We start from the raw sequence: 20,614 nt of genomic DNA on the forward strand, positions 1-20,614 counted from the left end.
TAAAGTCAAATTATTTTAAATGTATCAAAATTGATAATTGTAAAGTTATATTCAATTTATCTTGGCAACTAGTACAATGTGTTTTTGAAAGGTGGTAGACAATGGTACAGTGAAAACATCTTGTCGAACTTGCATTATCTTATTTATTTAATGTAACACGACGTTTCGGTTGGTAAGTATCTCCAACCGTTATCAAGTGTAAACTGGTGTAAACTGTAAATTTTTTAACTAGTACAATGACAGAAAAATAAAACTTATTCTTTTTAGTTCTAGAATTATTCTATAAATAGCAGTTTCCTAGAACTATTTTTGCTAAATCTAAGCAAAATCTTTTATTGTCTCAACCATAAGAGTTTTAATATTTCAAAGGTTTTCAAGATGCATCTTAACTAAAGAGTTTGTATTACATAATATAAAATACATATTGTGGCACTCTGCATATAATTCACAATATTATTTGGGGAGGGATATTTGCTGATTGAATATTTTCTTTGCAAAGACATGTAGTTTAATAGTTTGGCTGATTTTCTTTTGTGATATGCCTTTCGACAGGCAACTGATGTCAAAACTTTAACATTTCTTTCACAGTATATTCGGGAAATTAAAATTTCCGTGAAGCAGAATAAAGTGTTGTTTCAAGATTTACAGAGTACAGCTTTCTATCAAGGTAATACGGGATACTAGGCAAATAGATTCTTTAATGATATTCCTATAAAAATAAAAGAAATAGCTCTATCAGAGTTTAAGGTTACTAAAAAATAAGTACTTTACTTGAATCATTTTGAAATGAAGAATTCTGGTGGATGGTGCAAAATGGTCAACTTCTCGTCATATACCACACATTTATTGGGATTTTTTATTATGTCTATTCTTTTGATATTAATTCTTACGATTTCTGGATCTAAATGGCCTTTAACTTACCTTATTTTATATGTGCATTTGGTAAATAATAATGTAAGTAAACAAGAAATAACTAGGCATTTTATCAACTTAATTTAGTAACTACTTAATGCTCTAAACGTACACCACGATCATAACTACGGTCTGTAGTGATTATTGTTAATGATAGTGTTCAAAAATTAAAATAAATGTTAAATCTAATAATTATAGGATATTTATTGCTTAACAAAAATATAATTCTATAATGATTCATATCGCTCTATGAATTACTGAAAACAACTAATCAAAAGTAGTAGTTAGTAAGTCAAAAAGTAACTAAGTAAGTCAAAAAGACTAGAGATCGTTTAATATGTAATTATTTTGATGTATAATTGCAGGAACTAAAGTACAACTAAAAAAATTAAAAAATGCCTTAGATTAAGGTTAAAGAAAACCTACATACTTGCAGTACCTAATGTATTTTGTAAAGATTGTGGCGATGAACTGTGTGTCTATATTGCTAATCTCTTGTTATGATGAAGCAGCTGCACTGTTTGTTGAGTATTCTATACAGGCCTCCTTCAGGCAGTTATTGACAGCTAGGGGACGTTGACACGTTGCTTTTCACATTGGGCCACATTTATGACTATATTATCTGAACAAGAGATAATAATATAAATTTACTATTACAGACAAATCGTAAAAAATTATTTTTTAACTCAATCTTAGAAAGCCACAACTTAGTCCAGGTGATTAATGAAACAATCGAGAATGTAAATTTCCTAAAAGTCTGAATAATGTTATCTGTGCGGATCGAGGTATGCAGGTCATTAAGTCGGGAACAGTGGAGATGTACGATGTAACAGAGCATAGGCTTGTTTATTCTTTCTTAAATTTAAGCCTATATGTCCATAAACCTTAACTCATAACTTTTTAAAATATTAGAAATTTTGAAAAAAATCTGTTTAATGCTTTTATGAGTTAAACTAATTTTGGCCTAAACTTTTACCTATTTAAATACTATAAAGCTCAGAATACGACCTAAGCCATATAAAACTGATATAATCAAAGAAAACATAAAACATAAGAAAAAAGCATATAAGAGATAGACGCGCTCACTTGCTATATCTGATAGAAGTTACTATTTAAATTTTAAGCATAACTTATTAGCTGCCTTATAAAAAGAAAAAAGGCTTACCTAAATTGTTAATCGAATAAGGTTAAAAATAATTCTAAAAGGATCTGGTCAAAGCTTAATAGTTGGAATGTTCATGCCAGGGCTTCATTTGAAAAACCTAAAAGACGTCAAAAGAATTAGCAATTTTTTTGCCAGCATAGGTGATAGGGGATCCGAAACTGGTAAAATATTATTCATCCAACTCTATATTTTCTTCATTAAATAACACCCTCAAATTATCATTCGTTACAGAACATAATATTTATAAATTATTTTCATAAATTAAATGACAATGGGTATTGATGAGATTAGTTATGATATGCTTCTGCTCAGCATTGATTTTCGACTTTTGAGATAAGGACTATTTTTAATAAATAATTATAGAATAGTGAATATCCTATCATGTAGAAAATGGCTTTAGCAAAGCCACTTCCGAAGCCTATACATATTAGCAGTCTGAATAAATTACTACCAATTAGCCTCTTGACGATTTTTGGGAAAATGCTTGAACGACTGATAAACAATTTAGTTTGCTCTCAACACATAATTTGAGATATTTAGTCTGGATTCAGAGCTTGTCATTGTACAGCAACAGCATCATACAAGGCAGGTTTTGGATCTTGATGAGACTAGATCTGACATTTAATATCTTTAACATGGAATGCATCAGGAGTCCATTCTTGGTCCCATACTTTTTACCCTTTTTACTGCTGACTTACTATCTCAGATCTATCAATACTAGGAAACAGGTAGTCGGACTGACATTTTTTTTGTTTTCGTACAACACGACGTTTCAGTCGGTAAGTATCTCCGATCGTTATCAAGTGAAACTAAAGCAGTTTCCTATTCTGCAGGCTTATATATGATTGATGGGATCAATGAAGGGTGAATTCTGATGATGATCTGGCTACTTCTCCAGTGGTCGTCCATTTGCGATGTTCCTTGGTCCTAACTGCCAAAGGTCTTTTGGTTTCGCCAACATATGAGTTCCCACACTTACAAGGGATCCGGTAGATGCAGTTTTTGGTGTCTGCTGTAGATTCTAGCTTTGTTTTGAAAACAGTACTTCTTATTGTATTGCCAGATCTAAAGGCGGTTTTTAGATTAAACTTCTTAGCAATTCGTCGGATTTTCTCTTCTGCCTTGAAGTCTGCGTCGTTATTGCTGATAGTTACAGCTCGATTGTACAGAGACCTGATGATTCCAAATTTAGTCGAACCAGAGTGATTGAAATCAAAGTGTAGGTATTGTCCAGTATGTATGGCTTTTTGATATATAGACGTTCTTATAATGCCATTTATATTCCTGAAAAGAACATCTAAAAATGGCAGCGTTAAATATTTTTCTCCGTCTCCATGGTGAATTTGATACTTGGCACCATATTGTTCAGGTGGTGTAAGAAGCCCTGAAGTGTGTCTTTCTTTTTATCCCAGATGATAAATATATCATCAGCGTATCGCAGCCACATCTTTGACTTTTGTCGTGAGGTTCTGATTGCCTGTTCTTCAAACCATTCCATATATATGTTGGCTATCACCGGAGACAGCGATGATCCCATAGGCAGACCCTCATCCTGAGCGTAATATTTCACTTAAAAATAGGAATTACGTAGGCATACCTCCAAAAGTTCCATCACTCCTCCGAGCGGAAGTGACGTGTCATTGCTCAGTTTATCCTGGATAATCCTCAGTTAACCTACAATCGGGACGTTGATGTAAAGACTTTCCAAGTCAAATCTAACCATTCTATCCTCTGGTCCGATGTTGATAGGTCGCAGTAGATCCACAAAATGACTGGAGTTCTTAACGTATGAATCAGAATTCCCTTGGAGTGGTTTGATTATTTCTAAAAAAAACCTAGATAGTTCTGATGTTGCTGAATCCCTTGAGGTAGTAATGGGTCGCAGTGGCATCAATTCCTTGTGAACCTTCGGTAGTCCATAAAGATGTGGAGGCTTCTGTCATGTGGAGTAAGTGTTGTACGTACGGCGTCCGTTAAGAAAAAGGAAGAGTTCTATAGTGTTCTGTACACTCTTCCTTTAATGGTCGCCGTTGGATCTTTTGATAACAACCTGCATTTTCCTTTCTGTAGAACCTCTTCGATTTTGGTTTCGTAGGTATTTACGTCCATTAACTGTCGCAGTACCCTTATCCGCTGGTAGAATTTTAATGGTTTTGCCTTCCTCAGATCTTTCAGCGCTCTCTCTCTTCCTCTCTGTCAATATTTTTATTAATTTTCTACCTGTTCAGCTGTCCAGAGTGCTTCTAACCTCATAACTTAGTTCGTCAGCGACCGCGCGGGGTAGCTGAATGGACTTAATTGAAGAAATTACATCAGAAGCTGGGGTTTGGTGGATACTGCAATTTAGTCCTCGACTTAATACTTTTTCTTCCGGGTCAGTCCGACTACCTGTTTCTACATTACCATTGTCTACCACTTTCAAAAACAATTTGGACAACCGGTGCGGACCCGGAACCAGCAACCTATTCAGAGGCTTTGAAAAAGTAAGAATTAAGATGACCAAAGAAGAAAAACACATCAATTTTTTACGCGAAGCAAGGGATGCGAATTTTGTACATAAGGCTCTAAGATTGAAGATGACTGTACCAGGCACTTAATTTCTAGTAGCAATTTATCCTAAAGATTTTTGCACGGGATTTGCTAGTGTTAATATTATTCTCTACAATATCTCTGACTAGTCTTTGGGGTATGATTTGTTGCTTAGCGCCAAAAAACGTGTACATCCGATTATTTGACCCGAGTTTGTCAGGGCTCAGTTCATTTAGTTTAATTTTATAGTCATTCATATAAAATAAGTAATTATCTCTTCTGGTAAATATGATAGAAATCTAAGCCTTGTCATGGATGTTGCAATGAATTTTAGGAAATATGTTTTAAAGAAGCAGTGCTTTGTTTACTTAAAATTAAAGAGCCTTTATCTTTTACATACTCTTAACATGGGTATATTAATTAATTTTTGGTGAAGTCCTTAATCCTGCTACAGCTAGACTACTATAACTTGGTTTACTACAGCTATTTCATAGAAGAGTAGAATAAAGCTAAAGTACAATAAGCTCAAAATATGTGTATGTGTATTGCATTTGGAGGTCGGTTTGACTACATCTCTCCAATATATATCAATAATAAATACTTAAAATACAGCTTTCGTGTTAACCTCCACTTTGCTATGTTTGCATATGGGATTGTTAAAAACAATTCATCATCTTATCTTACAGAATACTTAAATACAAGGGACACTTGACATAACCTTTACCTTAAATACGTGGATAACTTTGTTATACCCTTTCATGACATAACAAAATTTAAAAACTACTTTGCCTAGCGTGCGGTAAAATTTCTCAATGCAAATTATTTGCTAGTGGATGGTTTTGATCATTACTCTTTTAAAAATTAAGGCTAATTTTTTATAACAGATGATAACTTTCTTTTTTTCTTCTCAATGCTGTACGTCTGGGTTGCGTTAGTAGGCTTAAGTTATCTGTGTATTTATTTCTATTCAATTGTTTGCTTCTTAATATTGTTTTTTTGTAATAGGACCGTAATTGTATATGTGAATTTATGATGTTATGGAAAAATCGTTTAGTACATAACATCTTTTGTGTACTTTAAAGTACTTTGACTTAAGAAATCAGGTTATATTAAAAAACTAGACTTGTTTTTTTTAGTTTTCAGAATGATTTTCTGTATAGCGCTTTATCACTGCGGCAATTTTAAATTTGAGTATGGCCTTTAATTAAGTCAAATATGAGACTCATTAACATTTTTATTTAAGGCTTATCAGCAACTTCAGTAAGTTGTAAATATTAAAGAACCCTAGTAAAAATATTTTTGTGTTAAAGCACTCTTGTATATAAATATCGAATGCTAAATCTGATAACCCTAATAAACAGTAAAGACTTGTAGCTGATCTTTCTTAATTATATGTTTATCAACAGGTGACTATTTTTAATACCTATTTGAACATGAACACAATACATTCTTATCTGTATCTGATTAAAAAAAACAACAGAGTTTTAATATACAGTGACCGCCTAAAGTTCCGCATAAATTCGATAAAAATTAGAGACATGATTTTTTGAGAAAACTCTCGGACTCGTCGAATTTTATTTTAAGTTGCGCATTATTTCACATAAATTTTTGTTTACAAAGTGGAATAAAGAATAGATATGACGTCATCGGTAATTTTTTTAAATGGAATGCTATATTTTTTAATGCATTTATGAAATATAAGCGAATATCCAAGCAAGTTTTGTATAACACACCTTATCTCAAAACTCAACTGTTTCAAAAATATTTACATTTAACCAGCAAGAAAGCAAGTAAGTACGTCTATTTACAAATTAAGATAAAATGGAGGATAAAATGTTATAAACTGTGAAAACTCTTATTAATATATCAAGTGTTCAAACTAATCCCCATTTACTTATTGGCAGAAAGCAAGACGGTTTACAAACTCATGTAAAACACTATCAATTATTTCGGGTTATATACGTCTAATTTCATATCTAATTCTATTTTTCAAATCTTCTACGTTGTTTGGCTTCTCAATATAAACTTTACTTTTCACGCACCCCCATAGAAAATAGTCGCAGGGATTTAGGTCTGGTGACCTGGCCGGCCACTCTATTGACGCTCTTCGTCCTATCCATCTTCCTGGGAACACTGTATCCAAGTAACTACGGACATCTCGAAAGAAATGTGGCGGTGCGCCGTCTTGCCTAAACCACAAATTATCTGTCGGGACAGCAGGGTCTTGTTCGTCTGAGTATAGGGCAGCCAAAGCAAAGATAAGATCTTCTTGAAGAAAATTCAAATAGCGTTGTCCTGTTAAGTTCTCCAAACATTAATAGATTTACGATCTGTGTATGAGCCTCGGTTGCCCAGTGTGGATTTGACACTGACCAGTACCGACAATTTTGCCGATTTACGACACCTTTTAAACAAAAAGTTGCTTCATCCGAAAACAAAACTCGTAACACAAACTGACGGTTATTATTGCAAATGTTCATCATTTGCTCGTAAAATTGTTTTTTTTTTATTAGGATCATCCTCATTTAGTTCGTGTATTAGTCTAATTTTATAAGGGTCGTATTCATTTGCTTTTAAGATGCGTCTTACTGACGTTCCGGCTATATTATTATCAACTGAAATTTGTGAAGTTTTTTTTGGATTTTCTTCGACGGACAGCAGAACGTTTAATTTTGTTTCCTCAGAAATTTTTGGACGACCTGATCTTGGTAAATCCCTAACATGACCTGAAGTTATGAATTTGTGCTCTATTCTACTAACCTGTTGACTGAGAAATAGGATAGTTTGGGTATTTGGCATTACACAGTTCACTACTTCTTTTTGCGTGCGCACTCGATCCCCGTACCCTAGCATCATTAAAATTTCAATTCGTTGAGTTTCCGTTAAATTAGCCATAATTTAATCTGTTAAAAAACTATTAATTTTCGAGCTGACAGTGACATTCAAAAAAGGAGATTCTTTACATGTGTAACCATGGAAATAGAAACAATTGGCAGTGTTTATACCATTATTTTTATCCTCGATTTTATCTTGATTTGTAAATAGACGTACTTATTTGTTGTCTTGTTATTTAAATGTAAATATTTCGGAAACAATTGAGTTTTGATATAAGGTGTATTATACAAAACTTGCTTGGAATTTCGCCTATATTTCATAAATGGAATAACAAATATAGCATTCCATTTAAAAAAATGACCGATGACGTCATATCTTTTTTTTATTTCACCCCGTATACAAAAATTTATGTGAAATAATGCGCAACTTAAAACAAAAATCGACGGGTCCGAGAATTTTCTCAAAAAACCATGTCTCTAATTTTTATCGAATTTATGCGGAACTTTAGGCGGTCACTGTATCTCTTAAATCACTAGAGTCTACTACACATGGGGAGAAGATAATTATACTTACTGACATAAGAAGTGTTGCATCCAGAAATAATAATTTCTTCTATCTACTTTTTTAGTACTGAGAAAGTCTATCAAGAATAAAACAATAATATACGCGAGTAATTGTATTAACAAGTAATAAGAAAAAAAAAATAATTTGATTGGAGACCCCCCAGCTGAACACACTTATATATACATCTAGGCATAGAGAAAATGAGATGGTCGACGTCTGCTTGTAGGATATTATATTAAGCAACTTAAACTTTGTGGATTAACTGTGCCAGAGTCTTTGTAGGATGGTGCAAAATGGTCAACTTCTCATCATATCCCACACGTTTATTGGGACTTAAATCCAATGAACAAAAAGTGGACGACCTTCTAGATAAGGCAGTAAAGTGGTTTGGGGGACATCATCAACATAACGCGCAGTAGTTATAATGCCTTGAACATGGAGAAGGGGTGATCGGCCACAATAGGCTATAACCATTACTCCAGATTTCTGTGTACATGCCTTTTAATATCAAATGCAATGTCACGTCGTTCTCCACAGTAAGGATTTACCCTTCTACGGCCATCGTGCATACCTAGAGAGAATCACGATTCGTCGTAGTTCAGACGTTGAGGATAGTGGTCCGCAATCAGAGAAAGCATTACAACCTCGGTTGACCAGTTGGCTTTCTTTGTGTTTCTTTATCTTCTTCTATATTCGATACACACGCATTACCGTCATTAGAGTATCAATAATAATTAATACGGCATCTAGTTTTGCAATTGAATAAACTAACATATTGATAGGCAACAATTCTGCCCCTGTTAAAACCACTAACATAGTTATAGTTCTGACATCTTCCGATTCAAAGGATTGTCTTGTGGTTAACACTAGTAAATAATTAAAAATATTTATATCTATTAGCTCTCAAAAAATGTTTTCTGCACAAAACCTAAAATAAAAAAAAATTAAAATGATAAACAAGAACAAAGATAAAACGTTATTAATGTTACTTACCATAGGATGCTTGAAACATAACCACTATATATTCGATTTAGCATTGTGAATAGTTTTCCAGCTTTTCGCTTTGGATAACTGGCAGATGAATTAATTTTTATCGAATATATTTCTATAGCATTTTAAATTTGTTTCGCTTTTTAACATTACTTTCATTTCTTGTTATTGTTAATTTTTGAGCTGGATAAGCACAGTCAACTTGCTCTGCTTATCTATCCTCTTTCTACTATTTTCGTTATTTTTATTTCTAAATTTACTATTAATTTTACTATCTGCAAATCTTATAGCGGATCGTTCCGGATTCATAAACTTTTTCTTATAATACACTTTAATAATACTTGAATTTTCGTTGATTTCTTTCATAGTTTAACCTTTCTCCTTTAACTCTTTTATAAACGTGTATGAAGTTTAATTTGTTATGAGATAATACGTATTTACTCTCTTGGTCTAACATGAAACTGTATAGGTAAATGGTCAAAGCGCCGCTTTCGTAATATTATAGCTGAAATACATGGTCATAATTTAGCGGTCCAGTTAACCTTGGCGCTGCGGTTACGCTAAATAGTTAAACACATATTAAGTTAACCCATGTTAGGGCACCCCCAAGGCGATATTGCGTCTCTGGTTTAGAGGAGATATTAAATTTAAAACCAATCGAGAATTTCTCGTGGGGATAACGTATATAGGCTTTGGTAAATTATTGAAAGGAAAACTTAAATAAATTATTTGCTTCCGTGGCCGTCGTAATATAAAAGTTAAAATGAGGAAGAAACATTTTAATCTTTATAGAGTCTAGGTTTGTTTATTATGCCTTAAGTAAACTTTTATTTTAACTTAGACAAAGATTTCCTCATGAAAAGAATTACCGAAAATATATATTAAATCACCTTGCGTGCAATATATCCATTTCAAGATTTCAGGCATACATAAGATAAATGAGATATAATAAATGAAGCATAATGGCAAAGTGGGCAGAAAGAACACCCACGACATTAAACAGACATTTAAAAAAGGACTAAAAAATGCATGCAAAATAAATGCAGGTTATTTTTTAATTCCAAAATTAATATTAATTAAATAATCTGAGTTTCCCAATAAAAATATTTTTATTTTTAATTCATACACTAAATTGAGTTGATTAAAGTTTTTTGAGAAACATTTGATACATTGAGGTATTTCTTATGTAGAATCGATCTATAATAAAATAAAAATCAAAAGCTTACATTATTGGACATACAAGTGTCAATTACAAGTGAAAATATACTGTTTGTTGATATGTTTATATTAATTATATAATTTAGAGCTAAATGTACACTAATATTCATGATATAAGATTTTTTATTAATTATTTTTAAAATATCATTCTATGTAACATTTTTTTAACTATTACTATTTATTAATGTAGCATCTAAGATTGGCCTAAATGCTTTATATAGTATAAGTAAATAGTTTTGATTTGAAATTTTGCAATGATAAAAAATTTATAAAATAAAGAAGTATTTTTTTATTCACAGAAGCAATACAGGGTGTCCCGAAATTACAACGTAATTTTTTACCTGCCGCATATTTGTCTAAAAATAAGTTTTCATGTTACAGGGTGTTTTATAATTCCTATTGAAGATGATTTTTTGTTAATATTTTTGAAAGGCCTGGTCGTTATTTTTTTTTAAATTTTATCGTATACTACTGTTATTGCTACTAACTGAATTTATAACATTTTATGCTAAAATGTATACAGGGTCGCTTAAAATTAATGGTCAGCCCAGATAAAAATGTCAAAACTTTTTTTCTCGTTACTTTTTAATTATTTGCATACTAAATTTAAAAAGAACCAACATTTTTACATAAAAAAAAAACTGTTGAAAAATCAATGTCAAGAAAAATAATTATTAAATAAATCATGACTTGATATTGAAAAGGTAACTATGTATAAAATAAAAAATAGTAGTTCGCAGTGCTTGTTGACAATTTGTTTAATACTTGATTATTTTATTTGACGTTTTGATTGGCATTTTAATTATTCTACATTTACGTGGGTAAAGTTAAATAGTTCTTAGTGTAAATTATTTTTTTAAAACTATGGATAGATTTACGAATCAAAAGTTGGGCGATATACATTTTGTGTATGGTTTGTGTAATGGCAGCTCGTTAGAAGATTTTCCCTCAGACGAATTCCAGATCGTCAAGTTTTTGTTAACATCCACCGTAACCTTGATAAAACGTGAAAATTTTTAAAGAGCTCGTGGACAAGGCAAGCCACAAGCTCAACTTGAAAAACGTCTTAGACTATTTCAAAACTGTTCCTGTATATTCCTGGAACAAGCATCTAAAGTGTCACGAGCCACATATATCCCCTGCTCAACAGTAATTATTAATAAAAAAATACTGCCGACATTTAAAAATAATTTCTTAGATAGGAAGAATGTTAAGAATCCAACGCTTATATTACTATCATTATCAGAGAGTTAAGAGTTGGTGCCAGACGATTTTCCGCTAAGGGTCCAATTTTGTAAATGGATAATTAACAAATCAAACTTAGTCCCTATTATTTTATGGACTCATGATGAAACACACTTCACTAGAAATGGCTTGTTTAATATGCATAATATGCATGTTTGGGCAGATGATAATCCAAGCGCGGTGCCACCTACCAACTTTCAGAGGAGGTTTTCAATAAATTTGTGAGCGGGTTAATCAGGGACCAACTTATTGGCCCGATAGAGTTATTTAACCGCCTTACGTCTGAAAACTATTAAAATATGCTGGAACATAATCTTGAGCAACTTTTGGAAGACGATCCCCTTAACATGCGACAGAGGTTAATATTTTAGCACGACGCGACGGAGCGCCTGCTCATTTTGGACGTAATGTTCGTCAGTGGATGAATATCAATTTTGCTGAAAGTTGAATTAGTCGAGGTAGTGCTATAAATTGACCTTCTCGATCTCCCGATCTAACCTAACTTTAGTACCATTTTCTATTTTAAGGACCACTTGCGCAATAAGGCGTAGGCCCACATTATGTCTCCAACAAAATGGCAACCACTTCGAACATTTGCTATAATTTGTTTTCTTTTGTTTGGTATTCTCAGTTTTTTTTCTTAGCTAATAAGTTAATTGTTTTAATTTTTGTCAATTATTTACAAATTTGAAATAAAATTTTAAACGAATAAAACAGTTTTTGATCTTACATTTAAATATTTGTAATAGTCTTATGTCATGTTTATATCTGATGATTTGTTTATATACCTTTTAGTTTTATTAAACGTGATCAAACATACTTTATGAGTGTAGGTTGCAATTTGTCTGATTATTTAAAAAACGGGCGCTCCTATCGAAATAAGACAAGAGCACCCATTTTTTAATTAAAAATATAGATTGTTTTCGACTTTATTACCAAAATTATTAAAAAGTAGGTAGAAAAAAATTTTGACATTTTTAACCTTGCTGACCACTAATTTTAATCGACCCTGTATACATTTTACCATAAAATAATCATTCAATCAATTTACCATAAATCAGTCGTTATAATCGTTCTGTAATGCAAGATGTAATTACTTTATAGAGTATGGGTAAGTATGTTATTGGTCGATATTTAGCTGGATCTTGAGTGTTTTGTCAGTCCTTGGACAAGAGGTAAGTGGTACCTTCTGTTAAAAAGTTCGCCATATTCTAAAGATTCATAAGCACCTCGTTGAGAAGATCGGTCAGCGACTGATTTCTTAATCCAGTAATTTTTGACGCGATTTGGGCCTGGCGCTTTCCAGTTATGTAGCTTTTTTATGACGTTCGTCAACTAGAAATGATAAAAATGCTACTTGATTACATGTTTGACACCTTGCTCGTTCTTCAATCAGCCATTTAGTGTCGAGGTTGTATTCACTAGGTGCTCCAGAACTCTCCCTCGATGTTTTCTTTAGTGGGGTAAACAATCTTTTATAATCTTAACAATCTTTTTATTATGTTTTGCTCTTAGGTTGTTATTATTGGAAATAGCTACATCAATAAGGGTTGTCTTCCTAGAAATTTGATCGATTAGGATTACGTCAGGCCTATTGTGACTTACTCGTTGGTCTGTGAGTATAGTGCGATCCCAATACAATTTGTGTTGGTCATTTTTAAGAACTGGTTCCGGCTTATAGTTATAATATGATACCTTGGCTGCCGATAGGAGATTTAGTTTTCCTGCGAGCTCTTGATGCAGTATCTTTGCAACTAGAACATATCGTTCTTTATATTCCGTTGGTGCAAAAGTTTGAAATCCACCGGTGACATGCTGAATAGACTCTGTTGTCTCACATCCATACCTACATCTGTCACTTTATACCGTGGGGTCACCTACGACAAACGTTAAATAATTTCTTGTTTGTATTACTTGATCTTGGATAGCCACAAGAAACCCTTCAGTTTCGGGGAAAAGCTGTCCCGAAGTCAACCAGTAGTTCGACGCCGCTATGTCGACATACTCTTGTTGAACCTCGTGAATATGCCTTCCATGTAGTGGTTTTCCCATCCAAGCTTGCATTTCTTCTTGCTCGGTGCGATGGTGTATGGTCAGCTCAAGCTCCTGTAGTTTAAGTGGTGTTGAGTCGTCTGCTTCAAATACGGCACGATGAATATGTTATGTTTCAGCCTTTCTTAAGAAAAAGGAACGCAAGTTACTAATTTGCTGAGTTAGCTGCTTATCTATGTCGGTCATTCCTCTTCCTGCCATATGTCGAGGTAACGTAGTTCATTCTACGGCACTCCGCGGATGATATTTATTGGCTTTCGTTAGGAGTGTTCTAGCCTTTCTTTGCAAATTTTCGATGTATGTTTTACTCCATCCTATAATACCAAAAGAGTAGGTTAATGAACTGACTCCATATGTATAATTAGCTTTAATTAAGTTTCTGCTGTTAAGACTTGTTTTAAGAAGTCGTCGCATTCTTGTAGTAAACTTAGTAGTCAGCTCATTCTTTATAGTTCTATGGTCTATTCTTTACGCCTGCTTTATTCCTAGATATTTGTAGGATTCTTCTTCGTCCATAGCATTAATTATCTGACCGTTTTCTGTTTGAAAGTCACCTGGTTGTAGTTTACCCTTAATAATGTTTACAGTTCGGCACTTATCTAATCCAAAGGTCATTCCTATATCACTTTTTCTACTATTTTAAGCATCTGATCTAGTTAATGTCGTGTTGCTGTAAGAATTTTTAAGTCATCCATATAAAGTAGATGGTTTACTCTTGTTAGCTCTCTATTATCCTTTTTTAGGCCAAATCCGTACCTAGTTGAATTGAGTTGGCTAGATAGTGGGTTCATGGCAAGGCAGAACCAAAGTGGACTTAAGGAATCTTTCTGGAATATACCCCTACGAATAGGAATCATACTAGTTCCAATGCAGTTACCATAAGGCACCTGAAGTTTATTATTATTATTATTATTATTATTATTATTATTATTATTATTATTATTATTCAGCCGGCCAATGTCTTTTCTAATATCATCAATCTTTTTAAGTAGTCTCCTTTTCCATAGCATGGTTATTTATTATTTTTAATCCCAAGGTTTTAATAACAGCAATAAGCGTAACTGTAAGAATATAATTAAGTATAATTAAGTTGGCAGCATTAAGAAGAATAGCCAATAGCCAAAGGAGAGTTAACTCTAGGAAGAGTTCAAAAGTTTGTTAAGGGGTTTATGCCTTCATACTCTGCCGTTGCTCATCTTGTTCAAAGTTTAGCATGCCCTTCATCGATATATTCATTGTTCTGTTTTTCTTCATTTTGGGTTGCTTGATTTATTATCACTTCGGGTAAGGCTGGTCGGTCTGGTAAGTCTAGGTTTTCTTCTGATTCTCTTGTCTTTTGGTCGGCATTAATCTGCAAATTATTTTTTATCGCGTTTAAAGCCTGGTGATCATTTATTTCCGCTACAGTTTTCCTTTACATAGGGTTAATTCGGGTTTCTGGGATTAGATTATTTCTAAAAATGACGCGGTATTCGTCAGTGACTCTCTGCTCAGTCACGATTATATTTAGATATTATCTACAGATCCACATGCTGTCATGTCAAGCACCGGCTCCAGACATACCCAGGCAGCAATTCTTCTTTTCCATTTTCATAGGTGTATGCCACGATTTAACCTATTCTTCGACCTCGGCCCCCCACCACGAAGATCATTACCAATATTATCACCATTATCATCATTAATAATATTAATGAAAATGTATGAAATAGATAATGAAATTGAATGAGTGAATATAAAGTAATAAAAAATTGGAATTAATCGGCGCAACGCGATACTCATCAAGTCTCTTACCTGATAAGCCTTCTCAATCGGACTTGTGTACTGGAATGGTGATTACTAAATTCAATTAAAAAAAAATTGAATTGAGTAATGTGAAAAAAAACTTTTATTACCATTCAAAATTATTAAACATTATTACAGAATATACAAAACAAAATTCCATGAATATACAAATAATTCAAAATTACAACAATTTGTTTGTAATCGGAGTGCAACGCGATTTTTACAAAAAAAAACCGATACACATGCAAGTACATAGATTACTTATACATGTGCTGTACAACCCGTGTTCCTAAATAAACTATTTTCTAAAAAACGTAATATTATGTATTTACAATAAGGTCCATACCAAAATCAAAAGGGACAATATGTGCATTTTACAATGAACTAGCGAGTGGCTATGAAGCTGGGTAAAAAGAAAAACAAAAGAATCCAAAGACGAGCGAGAACGGTATAGGGGCGAGCACGGAGGGTAGATAACAGACGAGTGAGAATTCAATTTTAATGTAAATATTTGCAATTAGCAAGATCAGGTGTGCAGAATATTAATTAAAACAAAAATACCATTTTATAAAATACGGTCACATTAGGTTACCATAATTTGCGTGTTTAAGAGATATTTTTTTAAGTTTATAATAAATTTTTTAGGCGAACATTCCTTTATATAAATAGGTACTTCATTCCACATCCGAATGCCCATATATAAAAAAGATTTTTTAAAGGTTGCTGTTCTATGTAAAGGAATTCTAAGCAAATGGGGATTTCTTGTATTATAAGGAATATCTTGATTAAAAAATAAATTTCTTAAATTTGCAGGCTGTCCGGTTTTCATTATTTTATAAATTAAATTAAACATATGGACTTTCCTTCTATTGCTCATATTCAGAATTAAATTAGAATTTAAATATGGAGTTATGCGGTTTCTAGAGGCAATATTAAATGAATGTCTCATGCAACTATTCTGAAGTTTTTGTATTTTGTTCGATAAGTATTTAGTTAAAGAATCGCCGTATACAATATCCCCATAGTCACGTAATGAAGGAACTAGTGTATCACACAGCCAATATTTTATTTTTGAAGGCAACATTTTCTTATACTGATAAAGGTCCTTTAATCTGATGTAGGCGGCTTGAAGTTTGACTTTAATATGGGAAGTAAAGTTAAGATTTGAATCAATAACTACACCTAAATTACGTTTTTCAGTTACAACTGGAACAGACTCGCCATTAACAACTAATTTAAATCTGTTTGAAACCTCTTGCAGCTGACTCTTGTTATGTGTTACAAACATTACACACGATTTTGATGCGTTAAGTTTTAAGTTATGATTCTCAGTAAACACGGCCAAGCTCTGTAGATCAGTATTTATTTTATTTTGCGCTTCATGCAGACCTGGAGTATCAAAAGCAATATATACCTGGGAATCGTCAGCATACTGTTGGAGTTTTGAATTTTGAAGACACTTTTCCATATCAGCCACATAGAGAGAAAACAGCAACGGTCCTAATATGGATCCTTGTGGAACACCCATGGTAAGAGGCAAGCAGTTGGAGAACTCATAGTTTGACTTTTTGATTACCCGAACGCAGTGAGACCGACCCTCAAGATAAGATTGGAAAAATATAATGGCATTTGTTGACAACCCAAAATAGTGTAATTTAGCTAATAGTAATTTATGATCAATGGTGTCGAATGCTTTATTAAATCACGTAGGGTTAAGCAAGTTATCTGTTTTTTGTCTTCTTTAATTCTAATATCATGTATAAGGCTTATGAGACTTGTTGTAGTACTAAAAGATTTTCGAAATCCCGACTGACAATCAGGAATTATTTTAAAATTATATAAATATTTAGAGAGTTTATTATAAATGTAACGTTCTAATATTTTTGATATAATTGGTAAAATGCTTATTGGTCTTATGTCTTTAAATTCTTCACAGAAGGAAATTTTAGGTACAGGAATAAGAATAGCTTGTTTCCATTCACTAGGATAAATTTTCTGCAAAATACAACTATTAGTAATATTAACCAAAGCCTCTAAACAATAAGGAAGACATATATTTAAATCTTTAATACAAATTTCATCAACTCCCATTGCATTACTTCCAATGTTTTTTATAATATTCGCAGTTTTTGCCTCATCAATTAAATTGATATAAAACTCTTCCTGATTAACATTTAGTTTATTATTTTTGTAGAAGTCAATTTTTTCATTTGAGGTTGATTTTGTACAAGCCATGGAGTTAGAAAAAAATGAGTTTAGGTCTACTGCATTATTTAGTGTTTCTGGTAAAGGATTGTTTTTAGTTTTTGTAAAATTAAGTTTTTTAGCGGTATTCCAAAAATCTTTACCTTTTTTAGGGAAAATTGTTTGAAATATGCCGTTTTCTCTCTACTTATGGCATGTTTAGTGAAATTTCGAAGCTGTCTGTAGTAATTTAAATTCCCAGGAGTTTTCTGTTTTAAATATTTGTGACGTGCCTTATCTCTAAGTTTCATTAAAAATTTTATATTGCTCGTGATCCAGGGAGTAAAAGGTTTCTCTTGTAATATTGTAGTTTTAAAAGGTGCATATTTATTAATTAAGTAAGTAATATTATTTTTTAGTATTGCAATTTTTTACTAATATTATAAGTATAATATATATCATGCCACGGGAGTTGTTCTGCCTCATTTTTAAAAGCTACGGTATTAGTTTTTGCATTGTCACGATATTTTATAACTTTTTTATATGCTTGATATTTAGGAATATCTAGCTTTATATATATTAGGTTATGATCAGTTACACTCTCTGGCATGTATACAGATTTGGCATTCATGTATTCAAGGTTATCACTAATTATTATTATATCCAAAAGGGTAGATGTATTTGAGGAGATATTTATTCTAGTTGGATCCATTATTTTCTGACAAAAATTAAACGTTTCTAAAGTATTTTTAAATTTTTGAGTAATTGTAGTTTGTTTTACTAAGTCTATATTAAAGTCACCAAAAAGAATTACACTATCATAATATGGTACAGAGACACTTAACATGTCCTCAAAAAACGTATGTTTATGTGACTAACACTGAACACAGTGTGCACCTGCTGATCTTGCATGGTACCCATTAAAAACCATATAGAACCCACCACTCCCCAATTGTAATACAAATAAAAAATATATATCAAGCACATACCTATTCCTAATAAATCCCGATGATAGACCTAAAGAACTTAAGTAAAAACAGAATAGCCCTACCATAATGATAAGAGAGCACTTTGGTCCCGCAAGCATAAATTACAAATAAACCGATCAAGTGATTAGAAATAAAAATATCACTGCAAAGCAATGCTTTTTATGACCACCAAAACCAATAAAAATAATCACTATTATTATTAATATTGAAAGTGCACATAATCATTAAACGTACCTTTATTTTTAGTTTTAATCGGCAATCACACACTCATTAACAAGGTCTTGTAACTTTTTTTCGGAGTCGACAGAAAACTTTTGGTTTTCTACCATCACAAACACTCTACCCCTAGAAGTCCAGAACAAGTTTTTATATTTATTTCTCGCGATTTTAAAAATTTTACCCATCTCAGGAGTTAGAACTTCGGTTATTAGAATAAGTTGACCTTTTAGCCTTTTTTTATTAAAAAACACGTCGTCCCGGAGCCACCTATGGCAAAACGATACTAACACCGGCCTGGGATTCTCGGAATTTGCTTTTTTCTGTCCAATGCGATGAACAATTCATTTATACCGTACAGTAAAATACTGTTCTGGTTTGTTGACATGCACAGCGTATTGGTTTGCTTTAGCGACGCAATATCCGACTTAAGATTTTCAATGCTATCCAAAACTGATTTTTCAAAGTCTTGAAACCTTTTGTTTAAAGAGACAACTGCCTCTATGTCTTCGGAAAAATTGGTGGATGTTGATTTCCCTCTGGTCCTAGCCCCAAGATCTTACACACACGATTAATTAAGTACTTGGGTTGAATCCAGAAATTAGTGGTTCCAGAATCTCAACGCACAAAACACGTGGACGGTACCGTCACTTCTCACACCGGAGTCCGTTCTCGTTCTCTTTCCCGACTCAAATTGGGCTTGCCAAATTTATCACTTATGGGCATGCTCGATGCGAAAAAAGACGATCTGTGCGTATATTTAAAAGAAATTATAATGGGCTATACTGTATATTAAATGCGATAAAAAAGCAAGATTATTTTGCATTATTATTTTGAATATAGATATGTGCTGAAATTAATATTTATTAAAAGGTTAGAATACATTTATTTTCAATATTCTACCTATTCAATAGTCTCCAATCATTTACCAAGAAAAAATAAAATAAAATAAAGATTTCTAAACAATTAACATTAATATTATTATTATTATTTCTATTATTATTATTTTTATTATTAATATTAATTTTCCTATATATTTAGATGGACGTGTTTTATTTTTATATTTTTTTAAGTTATTAAGGACGGTTCCTTTTGATATGAAAGCACTGTACACTTTATTATTCTTAAACTTAAAATATTTAAGTTTTTACAAATTCCTTCCAGTCGCCTGCAGGCACGCGTAGTGTAAGCACGTCAATTTTATTAAATTTCTCGTGAGCAGCGCTATGTCGTAAAATTCTACTTCGAAATTGGAAAAACCGTAACAAAAACTTTGAGTAGCTAAGATCTGTAGTATCATAGCAGCTCAACAGTGTTATTGAAAGCTTCACAACGATAACGCCAACAACCTTGCCTCTTCAGTCCAGCATCTGGCACCACTTAATTTCTTCTTTGGCTCAAGCAAAAGCATAACGCAAACCAATACAGCTCTACAAAAAATATTATTTTGAATAATCAGTGTATCAGTCAGTATAAAACATAGTACTCTTTATATTCAACGGATAATTGATATTGAAAAATGACCGTTTCAATGTCTTTTTACATTTTATTTTGACTATTTTACAGTATTTTACAACTTAGGAGTTTCAAGTATTTTCTAAATGGCTACTTCTAATGGGATATACATACATTAAAATGGTCTTAGGAATAAGAAAAAAAGTAATTTAATTTTTAGATAAAAAGATTAAATATTCTATTAAACAGACCTTTTACATTAATCACATTAGGTTTTTCTTGTTGATATTGAATAAATAGTTTAAATTCTTCATGACCTATTTAGTGAACTGCGTGCAATATAGTTGATATGCAAAGGTAATATCTTAAACCCGAAATAGAGTCACGATTATATAGTAATAAAGACCATTATATGGCAGAGATTTAAAGAAAGTTGTAATGTGGTCAGAGACCTACTAAAAATATATACATAAACTCT

General features: G+C 32.4%; 1 long non-coding RNA gene across 2 annotated transcripts; it reads right to left on the minus strand.

Moving 5' to 3' along the window:
• Positions 1-1,172: 1,172 nt before the first annotated feature.
• LOC126733690 (uncharacterized) lies at positions 1,173-7,499 on the minus strand. Of its 2 annotated transcripts, XR_007659816.1 has the most exons (4): positions 7,367-7,499; positions 2,078-2,174; positions 1,352-1,534; positions 1,173-1,291 (listed from the first exon to the last, which is right to left on the minus strand). It is a non-coding gene; the product is annotated as an uncharacterized LOC126733690 (long non-coding RNA). The 2 variants fall into 2 exon arrangements; XR_007659815.1 differs by having other exon boundaries at positions 1,178-1,534.
• Positions 7,500-20,614: the final 13,115 nt, after the last annotated feature.

Source organism: Anthonomus grandis, chromosome 3 (genome assembly GCF_022605725.1).
Source record: "Anthonomus grandis grandis chromosome 3, icAntGran1.3, whole genome shotgun sequence".
Lineage (NCBI taxonomy): Eukaryota > Metazoa > Arthropoda > Insecta > Coleoptera > Curculionidae > Anthonomus > Anthonomus grandis.